Genomic DNA, 5,637 nt, shown 5'->3' with positions numbered 1-5,637 from the left:
GGGGCTCCATCCGCATTAGTAACTCTTTGGGGAATCTGACATGGTTCTTTCTGGAGAAGCTTTCAAAAAAATACACAGTAATCACCTCACTTCCCACCGAAATGCAGCCAGCTCTCTGGCAGAAGATGACAGCTCTTGGATAATACCATGAAACCTTTCAAAACGTCTAACACTGGAGGAGAGAGTAAAGGAAAAAGGAGTCTGTCATCAGCTACTGGTGGTTGTACTTGCTTTTTTGTTACTCTTCACTATCTTCCAACTACTGGGAGTGTCTTCTAGGCACCACAGGTTGCACGCTGCATGGGTCCGTGGTGGGTGTTGGCACACCAATTAGCAGCCGGGTTTCAGGGATGGCTGGAAAGCTCCCCAGCTGCTCCACCCTGCAGGCCGCACGTGAGGCCCAACCGCAAGACAGGAACCTTGGCTTCCAAAACCCGATCCTCCAAAATGTGGGCTTATATAACTTATTTGTTTATTTTTAAGCCAGCTCTGTCCAAGTGGAGAACATTTAAGACTCCCTTTTAGAAAAAATTTGGAACCCAACATTGTTATTAACTAAATCAGCAAGCAACGGTTTTGTAAAAATTCCAAACGGCACAGTTCTGTGGACTTTGAGCATCCTGTTCTCAGTGGAATTACATCGCATGGTGGGTTCTTGAAATTGCTCCTGGGACTTCACTCTCACTCCCCTCCTCTGCCCCATGCACTCTGGCCTGAGTCTAAGGGGGTCTGGGACTTCTTTCTCTTTTTGATATAGGGTCTTGCTCTGTCACCCAGGCTGAAGTGCATTGGTGTGATATCAGCCCACTGCAACCTCTGCCTCCTGGGCTCAAGCAGTCCTCCCACCTCAGCCTCCCAAGAAACTGGACCACAGGCGTGCACCACCACATCTGGCTAATTAAAAAAATTTTTTTGTAAGACAGGGACTCGCTACTAGTTTCAAGCGATTCACCTTGGCCTCCCAAAGTGCTGGGATTACAGGTGTGAGCCACCGTGCCTGGCCTGCGCCTGGGACTTCTGCGGCACTGGAGCCCCCTCCATTTGATAAGGGGCCATGGAGTCCCTGTTCTATAACTGAGTCCAGTGGTCCTCCAGCTAGTTTGGTTGCTGGGGCTTCTGGAAGACACGCTGCTCTTCAGAGCATGGTGAAACAGAAAACATAAGATATATCTTTGGGTCAGATCAGATGCCACTTTATATTAGATTCTAGACATAGGAGGACCATGTGCCAATGGTCTGATAAAAATGTCTTCAGAGATGTTCACTGCTGTATTATTTCTACCGGGAAAAACACTGAAAACAATCTAAATATTCAGCAAGAGTAGCTCATAAATTGTGGCCATTTTCAATTTATCCATCGAAGTCATAAAGATTCTTTGCAGAGTCTTCAATGATGTGAGGGAAGTGTTGATGATTCGTTAGGTTAAAAAAAAAAGCAGAACACAAAATCACATATGACGTATGAGATTACATGTACAGAGACTCTTAGGAAATACACCACAATTTTAGGAGAGGTTATATCCCTGCATGATGGCATTATGGGTTGTTTTTATTGCTTTCTTTTTACTTTTCAGCATTTTCAACTTTTCTAAAATAAGTATATATTACCCTGGTCATCAGAAAACAAAATGATTAGAAGGTAGCTGACTTTCTTAGTGGTGATGGATTTGGGTTCACATTTTTTATCTTTCTTTCTTTCTCTCTCTCTCTTTTTATTGAGACAGGGTCTCACCTTTGTGGCACAGGCTGGACGCAGTGGAGCAATCTCGGCTCACTGCAACCTCCACCTCAGCCTCCCAAATAGCTGGGACTACAGGTGCACACCACTAGGCCTGGCTTTTTTTTTTTTGTATTTTTAGTAGAGGTGGGGTTTCACCATGTTGCTCAGACTTGTCTTGAACTCCTGACCTCAAGTGATCTGCCCTCCTTGGCCTCCCAATGTGCTGGGATTACAAGCATGAGCCACTGCACCCAGCCCACATTTTCTTTAGATACCATTTTCCTTGGTTCTCACTGCTCTTCACCCTTTCATGGCTCCTCCAGTGAGGAGCTGGAGGGAAAGGCTTGAATTTAAGATAAGGAGGATGAGATGCTTTCCTATGCACAGAGTCACGGTAATTCTCCCTGGGACCTGGAGGCTTATGAGTATCTAGGAGCGGCACAAACCCGGTCCAGATTCCTATGTGTAAACTCAGAGTCACAAATCTAAGAAGGAAAGAAACCAGGCTCATGGCAACTTTACATTGACGGAATCATCTCATCTTCAGACAAGAAAGGGTTCTAGCAGGACACTCCTTCCCTCACCCTATGACCGCAGCTTCTGCACTCCTAAAATCATGTTGACTGATGTGCAGATAGACATCTCTTCAAGGTCTGGCAAAGCAGCCTGGTTCAAGCAAGGCAACTGGGCTGCACACACTGAGCTCTGAAGGTGGTCCAGCCAAGACGGGCCTGGCTTACGCCTTGGGCCAGCCCATTCCTTCAGTCCTTGTGGGTTTCCTCCATGTGTTAAGTGAATGTAATGTGACTCGAAGCTTCTCTTGGAGCTATGTCCCATGACCTCATCTACCACTGCCTATACACGTGGGGAAGTGCCTGCCTCCAAGCACTGAAACATAGTGTTGAACGGGGATGTTAGCTGGGCATGAGAAACAAGGCTTTTCTTAAGAGTGTTTATAGGAGGGGAGCAGTCTTAGTTAGCAAGAACGGTGATAACTCAATTCAATTACATCAGCAACTGTTTACTGAGTGATTAGCTACATTCTGAGCAAGGCATTCAGGAATCCCCCCAAATTCCTTAGAGCATGCTTCAGTTTCCCTCATTAGCATCCCATCAGCTTCCTTACTTTAAGGCTTGGATTCTTGTGTGGTGTTGTGAAACCAGCACTGGTTTTCAACTCAGTGGGTCTGGTTGAAAACTCCCATCTCTGCTCTACCACTCAGAAGCAAGTTGCGTAGTCTCCCTAAGTCTCATCTTCCCTGCCTTTGAAATAGGAATAATAGGGCCAGCGCCAGGGGGTTATTCCTGAGTACAGTCGCTGGATTGAGCAAAGAAAAGTGCAGATACCCAGTTAAACCGAAACGTTAGATAAACAAATTTTTCTTTTTTTTTTTCTTTTTTTTTCAGTTTAAGTACGTCCCATGTAGTGTTAAGGACATTCCTATACTAAAAAATTATTTATCATTTATCTAACGTTCCAGTTTAACTGGGTATCCTGCATTTTATCTGACAACTCTATTTTTGAGGCTAAAACGAAGAGATTTACACAAAAGCCCTGCCCAGGGGCTCAATGATTTCACTTTTTTCTGCACCTTTCTCGGGGTGGATCCCACAAGGTGCTTAACACCTTGCACCTTGCATTTCAGAGGGAATGAACACTGTGAGCAGGTGGGTGGAGGGAAGGTCAGGATGCTCAGTTAGGGAGTGCATTTACCCAAGAACGGTAAGAGAGTACAAAACACAGCGCTGGCACGCTGCTGAACCTCTGCCTCATGGACACCTTCAAAGACCGTGGAGAATAGAGTCCTTTGGTGTTGTGTGCTTGAACATGCCGTTTACTGCACGTAGGTCTGTCAGTGGGAGTGACACAACAGGGCCAGAAGGAGCCCTAATGAGGACACCAGCCCCAGGGAAACCCCATCTAGGCATGATCATTCCACTGGCTTCAGAGGCCACTGTAGTGCACATTTGATACGGGGACGTTCCTGGAGGTGATTTTTACACAAAAGGGGTAAAGGTAACTGGGTGCCCCAGAAACCTCCCTACAATGTGCAGGAAATCTGGGGTGTGATGCTGGTCTGTGCTTCCTGCTCCTTTATTTGTTTTTTCTGCTCCCTCTTTGTGGCTTCTCCCTGTTGCCTCCCCCAGACTCAAATCCCCCCCAGCTTAAGCTCCCCCAGCTTGTAGGGTGGAGGTGGGCAGGTGGCAGGTCTGCTGTCCCGAGTCACGCGCATCACAAGCTGCCCAGGAGCCCTCAGAACCTCAGGGTATGATTTCCCTCCTCTGAGCATCTGAATTCCAGGCGGGGAGTTCAGCTCTTGTCAGCTTCAGGAAATTTTTCCACCAGGACTGAAAACTGGGGCCAAGAAAGCGTGACTCTGTAGAAGACATTCTCTTCCGCTATTCAAATGTACTTTCCCTTTAGTTCAGGCATTAGAAAATGGTGCCTTTACTCAGAGTCATAGAGGAAAGTTTTGGATTTCATTACAATGAGAAAACACATGAAGAGGGGCCATCATAGGCTGCATTTGCAAATCTCTGCCATGTCTTTTTCTCATACCCCTTTCCCTTCTCTTATTTACTACCTTTCTTTAAGTGAATTAATTTTCTATAATTTTTTAAGAAAAATTTATTGGCCGGGCGCGGTGGCTCAAGCCTGTAATCCCAGCACTTTGGGAGGCCGAGACGGGCGGATCACGAGGTCAGGAGATCGAGACCATCCCGGCTAACACGGTGAAACCCCGTCTCTACTAAAAATACAAAAAAACTAGCCAGGCGAGGTGGCCGGCGCCTGTAGTCCCAGCTACTCAGGAGGCTGAGGCAGGAGAATGGCCTAAACCCGGGAGGCGGAGCTTGCAGTGAGCTGAGATCTGGCCACTGCACTCCAGTCTGGGCGACAGAGCGAGACTCTGCCTCAAAAAAAAAAAAAAAGAAAGAAAGAGAAATTTATTTTAAGCGGCAATATTTAGGAAATCTACAGTTTGATGTGATCATATATATGTCTACATATATGTGTATATATATACATTTCTCCCAAATATATGAAAATTAATATATGCTCTGCAAATTTAAAAATGCTCATCTGGGCCAGGCACAGTGACTCACGTCTGTAATCCTAGCACTCTGGGAGGCCAAGGTGGGCGGATCACCTGAAGTCAGGAGTTTGAGACCAGCCTTGCCAACATAGTGAAACCCAATCTCTACTAAAAATACAAAAATTAGCCAGGTGTAATGGTTTGCGCCTGTAGTCTCAGCTACTCAGGAGGCTGAGGCAGGAGAGTCGCTTGAACCTGGGAGGCAGAGGTTGTCGTGAGGTGAGATTGCACCACTGCGCTCCAGCCTGGGCGACAGAACGAGACTCCATCTCAAATAAATAAATAAGTAAAGATAAAAATGCTCATTTGTGTATCACTTAAAACTATTTCTCCGAAACACAGCTCTACTGGATAAAGTTATCTGAAGCTGGGTGGGGATTCCTGCCTTATCATTCAGTTAACAGTAGCCAGAGCTGAGTGATAAATTTACTGTGTCAGTCACCAGAGGAAGTCCTCCCCGAAGCTCTAGAAATAAGGTATTTGCATTGGCCCCATTTTAGAGATAAGGAAGCAGACTTAGGTAAAGGTCATCTCACTAGTAAGTGAAAGTCAGATGCAAACCCGAGCTGTCTGAGTTCAGAGTCCACGCAATCATCACTCTCTGTCACCTCTTGGGAAAAGCCACAGGTGTTGATACCACGGCTTGCCAAGGAAAACGCAAGCAACGGTGCTGTTGAAGAATGAATTCATTCAGTACTAAATGGTAAATGCGTCCTTCCTGTAACTCCTAATGCATTGCTTGCAGCTACCAGCTTGCAGAGGAGTTGGATTCCAAAAGCTCATTTAAAAGCAATTTCCCAGTCTCCTTCCTCAGTGCTTCCC

The sequence above is a fragment of the Trachypithecus francoisi genome, unplaced genomic scaffold (assembly GCF_009764315.1).
Source record: "Trachypithecus francoisi isolate TF-2019V2 unplaced genomic scaffold, Tfra_2.0 Lachesis_group1, whole genome shotgun sequence".
Taxonomy (NCBI): Eukaryota; Metazoa; Chordata; class Mammalia; order Primates; family Cercopithecidae; genus Trachypithecus; species Trachypithecus francoisi.
The sequence above is the reverse complement of the archived record's forward strand: the minus strand, read 5'-3'. Positions refer to the sequence as shown.